Genomic DNA, 12660 nt, shown 5'->3' with positions numbered 1-12660 from the left:
AGATGGCCCAACTACATTTATCGACTCCGCCATTTACGCATCTTCATCATCATCATCATTTTGGGCATCTTCTTTATGGAAAAAAATGTTTCCACGGGAAACAAAACCTATTTGTCTTAAGGTGATCCCTCCAATCTCATGTGTGGGCAACACATGAGTTATCTTTTCACCAATAACATTTACCCCTTTATATTCACAAATCCTAGAGACAAGAAGAGCATAGGGCCACTTCTAAACAAGATACATTTGGGCTTTCATCATAGTATCAATGATTAGTGAAGGCCAATCAATATGAATGTTGTTTAGAAGCCCATAGATGATAAGAATATCTTTCTCAGAGCATTGGGCGTGATTTGTGGCACGCTAACATAAGACCCAAACTACCAAATAGTGAATCATGGGCTCATCTACTTTGAATCCTCCTACAAGAAGTTTCTTGCACCCGGTTTGATGTTGTGGATTGCGTAGAAATGATTGAAAGGTGAGTAGTCGGTTGAATCCTTCAACATCGAGATGTACTTTGACGACATCCTCCCGAAGAGGGAACCTTGCTACATTGGCCCATATATCATCATCAAGAATAATGTTGATGCCTTTTACTTTAGTCCTTGCAATGTCATCACAAATTCTGTAATTGAAGAAGAAAACTCGTACCAAATTCGGGTAGAAGACACCCTTGAGTTCCACAAGATGTTTCAACCCTTGATTCTCAAACAATGTGGGAAACTGGAAGCCACTGTTGGCAAACTAGTTTAAAGTTACATACTTAGGAGCAACAAACTTTCTTTCTTTCCAAAAAGTGATAAATCTCACTTATATAACAAATTATGCATTTTCTCTATTTTAATCGGTTATTCAACCTCTGTAATCGATTACCACAAAGCAGTTTTCCCCTGTTAAGTTTTCTAAGTGATCTAGTTAAATCTAACAGATTATATACCTTGTTTAATCGATTATTTCAACCAGAAATGAGATTATCAATTTATTTTAAGTATGATTCATTCATTAATATTGGATTCACATATCAAGCACAAACATGATCAATATAAAGCATTTGTTATGTCATTTGTTGTGCAAGAAACCATTAAACCATTATATTGTTTATCATAAAAAACAAAGATATAAGGGGGTTAAAGCTCCCCCTATCAACAATACAGAACAAAATCTTTGGTTCTAGACTTGTATCCAAGAAAAAAGCATTTGTTACTTCTAGAATCAAGCTTTGTATGACCTGCAACGGCAGAACTAGAGTATGATAAATATCCAAAGACTTTCAGGTTTGAAAATTTTGGTTTGTTGGAATAGACCATTTCATAAGAAGATTTATTTTAAAGAAAAGGTGTTGGCAGTCTATTGATAATATGAATGGAAAGCTTTATGGCATAAGACAAAAAAATACTTAAATTTTGGATTGAAAGAGGAGAGATTGACAAACGTTAAGTATGTGTTGATGCTTCCTTTCAACAATGCCATTCTTTTGGGGAGTAGCAACACAAGTAGTTTCATGAAAAATGCCTCTGGTACTAGTGTAAAATTCATGAAGAAGAAATTATTTTCCATTGTCAGATCTTATTATTCTAAGTTTACAAGAAAACTGGTTTTAAGTTAAAAGGATGAAGTTTTGAAGGAAAGGTTTGACATTAGATTTGTGTTTCAAAAGAAGAATCCATGTAAAACGATTATAGTCATCAAAAATGGTCAAAAAATATTTATATCCATCAATGGAAGTAGTAGAAATGAGGCCTCAAATATCAACATGAATGAGATGAAAGAAACATGATGATTTAGTTTTGCTAGAAGAAAATTGAAGACGTTTTTGTTTAGCAAAAGCACAAGCATCAATAGATTGAAAAGAGATATTAGAATATTGACATACTAATGTCTAAAAAATTTTATTTGAGGGATGACCAAGTTTCATGTGCCACAAATTATAAAAATTAGTAGAGTTATTGAAAACAGAATGAAAGGAATTTAATTCTAAAATATTGATGGTATTATTACTAAATAGATAAAAGAGCCCTTGGTATTTTTTAGCTACTCAAATCATCTAGTAAGTATCCATCTACACAATGTGACAACTATTTTGATGAAAAATGATAAAACAATTATTAGAATACAATAGTTTAAAAATAGAAATTAGGTGAACAGAAAAATTAGGAACAAAAAGAGCATCGTGCAAAACCAAATTTCCTAAAGTGACAGTACCTAAGAATCTAACAGTAACAAAACATTGATTTGGTAAACATATATGTCAAAGCAATGTAGCAGACTAGTTAACGCGCTCAACAAACCAAGAAGGGGGTAAATTGGTTTCTTATTGTCAATCGTTCTTTTAATAGTTTTCACGTAAATATAAATTCCGTAAAACAATTTAAACAAATTAAAATAGTAAGGAAGAGAGAAAATTGCACATGTAATTTTTATCCTAGTTCGAATCATAGAGATCCTACATCCAGTTGTTAATCTCAACCAAGAATTAATGTTTTACTAGCACAAACCAACAAATTGTTACAATCACAAAGAAAATAAACAAGTTGAAGGTTAGAACACCTCTCTTAATACCCCAAGAGATGAAACTCATTTCAACTCAACAACAACAATAACACTCAATCACACTCTCTATGCCAACACGCCAAGTTCTCAAAGCCACAACACAAGGGTTAGACAAACCCTAGAACACTTACTGTCATACCTCATTAAAAATGCACCCAAAACCCTTTTAGTGGAAGCCAAGTGTCGAAAAGAGAGTTTAGAATTTCAGAAAGTGGAAAACAGATGGCTGCAGGAGATTGGACATTCGGTTTTGGATGGTAGAAGTAAAACTGAGTTTCAAAAATTTACGCCACTCTCTTCATGCAACCATCTTCTTCAACCTTCTGAGTTTCCATTTTCTCCTCCTTCTCTCTAGACTTATTCATCTTCTCTCTAAGAAACACTCATTTTCTCTTCTCCGATCACCACTCAGGCACCATTTCTACTCTTCTGGCGTAGAGGGCGTCCGTTTGAACCGATCAGTTTCGGATTCTGGGCTGGTAAGTTCCTCTCTCTCAGCCGAGTGGTTTGTCTGTACATGCAAACTCAGTTTCAGTTACATGAGTTTCTTAAACCCTTTCTGAACGCCTTTCTGATCTTTCATTTGATTAGTTTCATATATCACGATCGTAGTCTTCTAAGAATTTGGTGGTGAGCTATTCTGTTCAAGCTGTGAACGTTCGGTCACGTTAAAGGTAAGGAAAGCGTATATAATTTGATTAAATTCTTGTTTGAACGTTGGCATGTTTGCATGATAGTTTGTTTGATTAATTGATGAATATGAGATATGTGTGTACTGCTTGTTTGGACGTGTGGATGGATGAATGATGCATGTTGTGAATTGAGCTGAGATAGAAATTGATATTCAAACTGTGGTAGTTTGAGTAAAGGGGATAGTATGGACGAACGTTATTAGCGAACGTTCGGTTCTTCTTGGGAGTACCTGGTCTTACCTGAGTCTCATGTCTTGGTGGATGAAAGCTAAGAGTTTCCCTGTAATACTATATAGAATTTGTTAAACTTAGACCGAGAGTTAGTATTAACCATTTCGTTCCCCTTTGAGCGTTCGTCAATATTAGGTTCTCTCCTATAGGGAATTTCATTATTAATGATCGTGTTAGAATAATAGATAGGTATATATATATATATATATATGAGTGTTCAGTTAAATTGTAGTTCTTCCTTAGAATTCTTAAACAGTTTAGTTAAATGTGTTACATACTACTTAAGGTCTTGGGCGTTGTCATTTTTTTCATTTAGGATAAGTGGTGGATCAATTGTATAGATTTATATTCATTCGTTTAGGTAAGTTTATTAGCGATCGATTGTGGACCAAGAGTTCAGTCTCAGTAGCGCTAGTTCCTGATAATCACTTGGTCTTGGACCAACGCTCGTTCAATAGTGTTTGGTTTCTGCAGGGCTCGGTCTTAAACCAAGCATTGGGTCTCATTTTCTGAAATATATCATTACTGTGTTAGAGTCAGAGTCTTCATTCAATCTGAATAATGTCCGTTATCCTATCGTTTCTTATCAGTATTAGTATTTAGTGTAACCAGGGTTGGTCTTTACGAGGTGTTTGGCTTAGAATCTTAGTACTCGACCTAGGCTTTGTGGCATCCGTTTTGAGCTCTTAGTGGTTTGATTATTGAAGTGTTGTTCCAGTGAACTTATGAGATGATGAGAGAGCGATCGTAGTTCAGTTGAATGTATTGATGACGAAGTATAGGATAAATTAAAATGTGATGTGAATGAAATAGTGTGATTATGAACGAGTATTCCAGGGAGGAATATCTCTAAAAGTGGTTATTGATGTGGTAAAGTATGAATGTGGGCAAAGCTTAGCTGGCGTTCATCTTGATATTCCATGATTACTCGTTCTCATGTAGAGAGGAGTAAGTCACGTGTGGGAATGGCAGGAGGTCCTAGTCCTTATGGTTAATTTGGATGGAACGGACTAACCTTGGGTGGCAGCTGTTGAGGGTATCCCAGTTACTACATCACCCGGGTGCACGAACGTCGTAGCTACACGGGATTCATACAGTCCGAACAGTCAAAGTCAAGTGATTGTTATTTGCATGCATGGTTGTATGAATTATGATGTAGTCATTATTGGTTTTGTTATGAATAGTGTATGATGTGATTGGATAAATTAAATTACATAAGCTTACCCTGTTTATCATCTTTGTCTGTATCGTACATTCTGTCATTGTCCTGTTGCAATGATCATCCGTATGGGTGTGAGCAGAAGGAGAAGAGCTACTGGAAGAAGTGTTGGAAGACGTCACGGAAGTGAAGGCCGAACCTTGAGAGCGTTCGGTATGGTGTTAGCATTACCTTTTGTAAGACTGTTCGGTATAATTCATTTGGTACACCGTTCGGCCTCGTAGTAGCTAGTGTTAGTTTTTAAATTCCCTGCTGTTATGCAAAGACGGTCGTCCTTATTTGTATGTTAGACGAACGTTGAACTGATCTATAGTATTATTAATATGTAATGATTTCTCTATATGGTTTTACACTGTATTTTTGGGATGTTACACTTACCACTAGGTCTGGGCACAGTTTATTTAAAAACTGTAAACCATAGTTTATCTATACTCTTTTGTACTTAACAAAACTTAAACTATTTTTACTGAAACCTAGTTAACTGTTTAATAGTTCAGTTTAAATATACTGAACTTATTTTATTTTTAATTGTACTGTGGTTTAGGTATATTTGCGATCTAAATTTTTTCCGTGTCTCGTTACATCCCTTTCTCAGTATTGTTAAAGGTTCTGCTCCGGTTGAAGGCTCGCCGCTCTTAAGGCTCGCCGCTGTGGAAGGTTCGCGAAGGCTCGCCGCCGTTGAAGGCTTGTTGTTGTCGAAGGCTCGTTGTCGAAGGTTATGCCGCACTCTGCCGTCGCCGAATTGTCGAAGGCTCTACCACCATGGTCGAAGGTTCTGAGAACACTCTTCCTTTAGCTAGAAGCAAAGGCATATCACTCTGCAACTAAAGGTATGCATTTTTTTTCCTTTCCCTTTCAAAAGGGATAAATTTTATTTTATTTGCCCTAAGGGTAGATTCTCTAACCTATAGATTGATTGTTAAAGTGAGAGGTTGATGACAGATAAGTAAGAACTTTGATATGAAAGTGATTTATAAAATATAAAATGTTCTTCTGAGTCCACAACAGCCTATTTAAGACTTTGAGAAATCATTGGGTAGAGGAGACAACCCAAAACTTCTCTGATCAGATGTTGACAAAACAACCACACATAAGTTATGAGTAGCTTCTAGTGTTTAGATTTGTTGATTAGCATCTCAGACAGTCTAGGATTCACGGCGTTCATGCAAATTAAAAATGAAATGATGAGATTATAGTTCATAATAAACTTAATAGCAGAAATTTGTCTACTTCATTTGAAAGCTTTGCTTGGGAATTTTTTTTATAGGCGGGTAAGACCCTCTGCCATCCTTTCTCATCTGTAAAAACAAACAACTGATAAGTATACATAGATACCTAGTTGATTGGATTTGTCTTGATCTGATATTTTATTGACATGCTACAATTTCATTATATATTTATATTAATTTTTTCTCTTTTCCAGTTAGATGTGAAAATAATTTATAGCAATGGTATTGCTTTGGATGTATTAGCCCAAGCTACTGGAAAAGGAAGGGCACTTGCTTTTCTACTTGAAAAACTAAATGTTGATGGACTTGGACCACACAACACTCTTGTTTGCGGTGATTCTACTATTTGTATTATCTGCAAATGTGATTGTATTGTGAAAAATGATCTTTCATTTCCTGAATTTGAAGGTCAGCAATGCACAGGAAGAATTGCTTCATTTGTATACAGAAAATGCAAGGAGCAATCCCCAAATAATTCATGCAACTAAAAGATGTGCAGCTAACATTCTGCAAGCCATCAATGACTTCTCTCAAGCCAACTGAAAGAATGTGTCTTCAAGAGATATTGGAGATTGCATGTCCAGCGGGAAAGTTTTTGGTCCTAGCCATGAAGTAGTGATGTTCTACATGTTTTATGAGAGATGGAGGTGTGGTGAAGTTGAGAATCCTAAGCAGTATATGCACAATTTGAAAGCAGTCTTTGTAAGTTTGATCCAATTGTAAGATTTTACTCAGCTGCAAATTCATATCTAAGCAAGGTGGACCATGTTTTGAACCAGACAAATGGGAATTCCGATATTGCATACAATTTTTGAGGCATTGCTACTTTGACCAAACGTGACCCTAGTAAGTCAAAATGTTTATCTCGTTAGGTTAATTATGTTAAGTGTTCTAAGAGTGATTTAGAGTGTTCTAGGTTAATTATGTTCCAAGTTAATTATCTATGTAGCATCCTTTCGCTTTTGATACCATAATGATTTAGAATGTAATAATGAATAACAGTACTTGTGTGATTGATGAATATAAATATATAAATATGAATACATTTACATATGCTGATGAATAATGTCAAACATTTATGGTACTTTTTGCCTGAGAATGTTGTGAGGTGTTGAAAAGACAGGTGCTTAACTTAAGCAACTGCAATTCCATCCAATCAAACCATTTACTTTTTGTATGGGTGCTTTGTTTTTATGCATTTGCATTATTCTAGTTCCTTTAAACTTTAAGATCAAATTAGTTTGTTTTCTTTGAAAAACTGCTAGAGGTTTTTGTAACTATGAGATGTGATATTTTTTTAGAAGATACCAGAACACTTACTTTTGAATAACCAATTATGCTGAGTTGGTATATATATATATATATATATATATATATATATATATATATATATATATATATATATATATATATATATATATATATATATATATATATATATATATATAGTAAAGTAGCTTCATACTTTGGATTATATTCCTAATGTTATCATAATGAGTACATGTTACGCAGTATTTACATAATGCTTTACAGAATGCTTTCGGGAAATTAAGTGTAGAATATTTGAATGTTGAAACATTAATAATTTTCAAATGAGCGGAATTTTAATATTAGTGTATGTTGATAATGTTGTTCATACTGGTGTTGAAAGAGAAATCATCCTGAACTTCTGTTTTTCTTTTCTCTTCAGGCTATGGAAAATGTGTTTATTCTACATCTGGGTATCTATGAGATAATAGCATAACTTACTAGTTTGAAAGAAGCTTGTATAAATATTTTATTTAATCACTGTTTATATCATTGTTGTACTTTTTTTGGACAGATTTTAGTTGCTGCTGCACCACCTTTGAACTAAGGATTTTGAAAAGCAAGATGCATTTGTAACTGGATTTGCTTTGCATTAAACTGAACTATAAGTAACTGAACTAAACTATTGTAAACTGAAAAATAGTTTACTAAACTGCACTGTATTATAACTGAACTAAAAAATAGTTCAGTTCAGTTGTTCTGAACTTATTTTTAGTTCAGTTCAGTTTTCTTAAATTGTTTTATAATTAACTATAAAAATTTATAGTGTAGTGCAGTATAGTGCACTTTGCCCACCCCTACTTACCACCGCACACTACAGATAAGAATTTCTGAAATACACTTATTTTGTTTGTTGTATTTCGTATTTGAAAATGAGAGTCCCAATCTAATTTATAGAGATCTCACTCAAGATACCTTCAAAAATTCGTTGTCAAATAATTAACGTGTGATAATCAATTATCCACTTATGGTAATTGATTATGCATTTAATGAATGCACAACAGTAAAAAACTTGCTTAAAAATTCTCATAATTGCTCGTGATAATCAACTATGGCAAGTCATTATTGATTATTGATAATCGATTATTATAAGTTGATAATCGATTATCTTGAGTATAAAATGAGTTTTTCATATTCAAAACAAAATTTAACGCAACCTAAGGCAAACAATACATAGAATCAAAGATAAACCACATCCTATACTTAAATCTTTAAATTATAAAAGCTTTACCAGAAGACAAGTTTTCTTGAAGATCTTCTTGCAACAAGAGCACTTGAGACTTGACTTTGAGACATCATCGAAACTTCTTCTCTTCAGCTTTATGCTACCAATCTCTAACTTTTTTTTGATGATCAAAAACTCCTTTGGTTTAAAGTATTTTTTAACATGTACTAATTTGTAGTTCATACATAACTTAAAGAAAAGAAATTAATAGACAAGAGATAAGTAAAATTAAGCCTTTAAACATATTTATCCCTTTTTTTATCATTATTAAAAAGAGTGATTTATGATTAAAAAATTTTCTCCCCCTTAATATAAAACTCCCTCTTAATATAAGAAAAAAAAAGGCAAAACAAATAAGTAATATCATAATATTAATTAAAGGGAAACACGAGGCATAATTCAAAACATAGTAAATACAATAAATTTAGAAATCATAACAAATAAATAAAAGGAGTGTAAAGAAATAAGTCTCCTTGTTGAGTAACTTCAACAAAATTAAACTACCCTTGAATCTGAAACCTTAAGGAAGAAAGAGAAATAGTTATCAAATTTTTCTTTTCATTTTGAAAACTCCCCTTTAATTTGACAAAACATACATTACCAAGTTTTGCCACACCCAAAAATTTCTTGCTTAATTTTGAAATAACTTGCAAAATAGAAAAATAATATTTTGGTACCCAAAAATACTTATTTGGGTCCTTTAAATTCAGAGACATGTTATTTTATATTTGGAATCCATGCATATATTCTATTTTGAACATCATAATATTTTATTCTACATTTATTTGATGTATAACAATTTTTCATGCAATAGAAACAAGTAATGGTTTTCTATAATTAGTTTCTTACTCTACCCAAAATTGATCAGCTCTTTTATATTTATTTTTATTTTTAATTTTATAATTATAATCATAATAATAATTTTGATTATAATTAGGAATATATTTGATTTTATTTTTATAATTATAATTATGATAATTATAATTATATTTAGGAACATTTTTAATTTAATTACCATAATTATAATTATTTTTTGGAACATGTTTAACAACCTTTTTAATTTTTGAATTATTACTACTTTCAGCGTTGGTTGTTTCATCAAGACTCTTTTTTTTATTTAAAGATGAAATATATTCTTCATTTTTAGTATATTTACCTTTCTCATAATATAAAATTTTATTTTTTAAATCTTTATTTTCTTAAAGAATTTTTTCATGATTTGATTTTAATTCTTTAAATTCTTTCTTCAATTTCTTATGAGCATTATCTAATTTCTCTGACTCAGTTAATAATTCTTTATATGTGTCAAGTAATTCACTCTCACTATAATTTGAATCTTCATAATCGCTAAAGGAACTTACTTGATTTTCAAAGATGTCATCAGCCATCAAACATATGTTGGCTTGCTCATCAGAGTCACTTGAAGAACTTCTTTTGACCTCTTTCTTCACCCTTATTTGGATTTAGACAATCTGCCTTCATGTGTCATTTTCCTCCGCATCCATAACAACGATAGTTTGATGATGATTCCATGTTTTCCTTCTTCCCATTTTTAAATCTTCTTTTGCCTTGGACTTCATGAACTTGTTAAATTTTGTAATGAAAAGACTCATATTTTCTTCATCTTCTTCGGAGTCTTCTTCTTCATTAAGATTTTTGCTTTTATCAATCTCAGATTTGAACGCCATAGTCTTTTTCTTTCCTTTCTCTTCATCCTCGTTCAATCTCCCGAGATCCAGCATGTTCTCTCAACTTACCAAATAATGTAGCCATTGACATGATATTGAGATTTTGTGACTCATTGATGGCAATCACCTTTGGTTGTCAATTCCTGTCCAAAGATTTAAGAAATTTTTGTATTTAATTTATCATTACCAAAGGACTTACCTAACCTAATGAGATTATTCACTATATGCGTGAAGCACTTTTGAACATCTACTGTAGTTTCTCCCTGCTTCATGTGGAACATCTCATACTCTTGTATTAGAGTATTTCTTTTGGCTCTCCTAACATTATCAGTTCCTTCATGGGTGACTCTCAACATCTCCCACATCTCTTAAGCAGTCTTACAGGTTGAGATCCTGTAAAATTCATCAATAGTTAAAGCAGATGATATTATGTTACAAGCCCTTACGTCCTGTTGGGATCTTCTTTTATCATCAGCATTCCATTGTTCTCGTGGTTTGGATTCCTGCAAATTGTTAATAAACACAATAGGAACTAAAGGACCATTTGTGACAGTTTCCCAAATCTCACTATCAATAGATTCCATGAAAATTTGCACTCTAACTTTCCAAAAAGCATAGTTTTCTCTAGTAAACAATGGAGGTCTATTGATAGAGGCACCCTCAACAAAGGTTTGATGTTGCCACGTCATTTTGAATTACTATCAAAGCAAGCTTTGATACCAATTGTCAGAGTGATGCAGCAGAATGGTTAACGCGTTCAACAAACCAAGAGGGGGGTGAATTGGTTTCTTATCGCAAATCATTCTTTTAATAATTTTTTCACGAAAATATAAATTCCTTAAAACAATTTAAACAAATTAAAATAGTAAGGAAGAGAGAAAATTGCACATGTAATTTTTATCCTGGTTCAAATCATAGAGATCCTACATTTAGTTGTTAATCTCAACCGAGAATTAACGCTTCACTAGCATACACCAACAAATTGTTACAATCACAAAGAAAATAAACAAGTTGAAGGTTAGAACACCTCTTTTGATACCCCAAGAGATGAAACTCACTTCCTCTAGAACCCACAAGGGATGAACACCTCTTCTGAATGTTTCACGAAGGATTACCACCTCCTTTAAATCTTCACAAAGGATGAACACCTCCTTTGAATCTTCACATAGGATGACAAGCTTTCAACTCAGCAACACCAACAACACTCAATCACACCATTAGTGAAAGTTCTCGCTCTATGCCAATACACCAAGTTCTCAAAGCCACAACACAAGGGTTACATAAACCCTAGAACACTTATCATCGCACACTGTAGATAAGAATTTTCGAAATACACTTATTTCGTTTGTTGTATTTTGTATTTCAGAATGAGAGTCTCAATCTAATTTATAGAGATCTCACTCAAGGATACCTTCAAAAATCCGTTGTCAACTAATTAACGTGTGATAATCACTTATTCACTTATGGTAATTGATTATGCATTTAATGAATGCACAACGGTAAAAATTCTCATAATTGCTCATGATAATCAATTACGGCAAGCCATAATTGATTACTGATAATCGATTATTATAAGTTGATAATCAATTATCTTGAGTATAAAATGAGGTTTTCTTATTCAAAACGAATTTTAACGCAACCTAAGGCAAATAATACATAGAATCAAAGATAAACCACATCTTATACATAAATCTACTAAATTACAAAAGCTTTAACATAGGAAAAGTCTTCATGAAGATCTTCTTGCAACAAGAGCACTTGGACTAGACTTTGAGACATCATCAAAACTGCTTCTCTGCAGGTTTATGCTAAGTATAAAAATAGGAGTGATAGGTTGTAAAGAATTAAAAAGAAACCTTCAAGAACATATATGATCAGTAGCCCCACTATTTATAATCCAAGAAGAAAAATAGGTTGTAGAAGAAGAACCTAATGATTGTGGAGTGCATTAATTAACACTAGCCATGATAGGAGTAGAAGGTTGAGATTGTTTCAACAAACCAAGAATAGGCTCATATTGTTCCTGAGAAAAACTGCATTGAACTTGGGGTTTATCAGACTGTGCAGTAGAGGAGTCATTGGAGGTATGTAAAACAACATCAATCAGGTTGGCAAAAGGGTTGGGTGGAATAGAGTTATGTTTGACGGTGGGTTTATAACGTTGGGGAAGGCCATATTTAATTTAACAGTTGTTAGAGGAGTGATTCATTCTTTGACGGTGATCACAGTATTTGGCACGACCGCCAAACTTATTTGTTCGTCCACGTCCACGAGCAACAGATGACCCTCCACGAGAAGTATTAGAAATCTTGTTCTAAGGGTCATGAAAATTAAGATTGGCCCATGGAATCTTGTGGTGTTTGAGAAGAGGAATTATGAAATTCGTGCTCTAATTGAAGGACCAAAGAAAAGGTTTTAGGAAGAACAAGCATAGGTTCCATTAGCATAATCTGAGAACGGAATTGAGAGAATTCATCGTTTAATCCACGAAGAAACTTTATGAAAGAATCATCAT

At 33.0% G+C, this 12660-nt stretch overlaps 1 pseudogene; it reads left to right on the top strand.

Annotated features, from left to right (window-relative positions):
* The first annotated feature begins 5966 nt into the window (after positions 1 to 5966).
* LOC128195326 (probable sucrose-phosphatase 3a) lies at positions 5967 to 6647 on the top strand (annotated as a pseudogene).
* The last annotated feature ends 6013 nt before the right edge of the window (positions 6648 to 12660 follow it).

Source organism: Vigna angularis, chromosome 2, assembly GCF_016808095.1.
Source record: "Vigna angularis cultivar LongXiaoDou No.4 chromosome 2, ASM1680809v1, whole genome shotgun sequence".
NCBI classification, from domain to species: Eukaryota; Viridiplantae; Streptophyta; class Magnoliopsida; order Fabales; family Fabaceae; genus Vigna; species Vigna angularis.
This window is presented reverse-complemented; position numbering and strand designations above follow the sequence as displayed.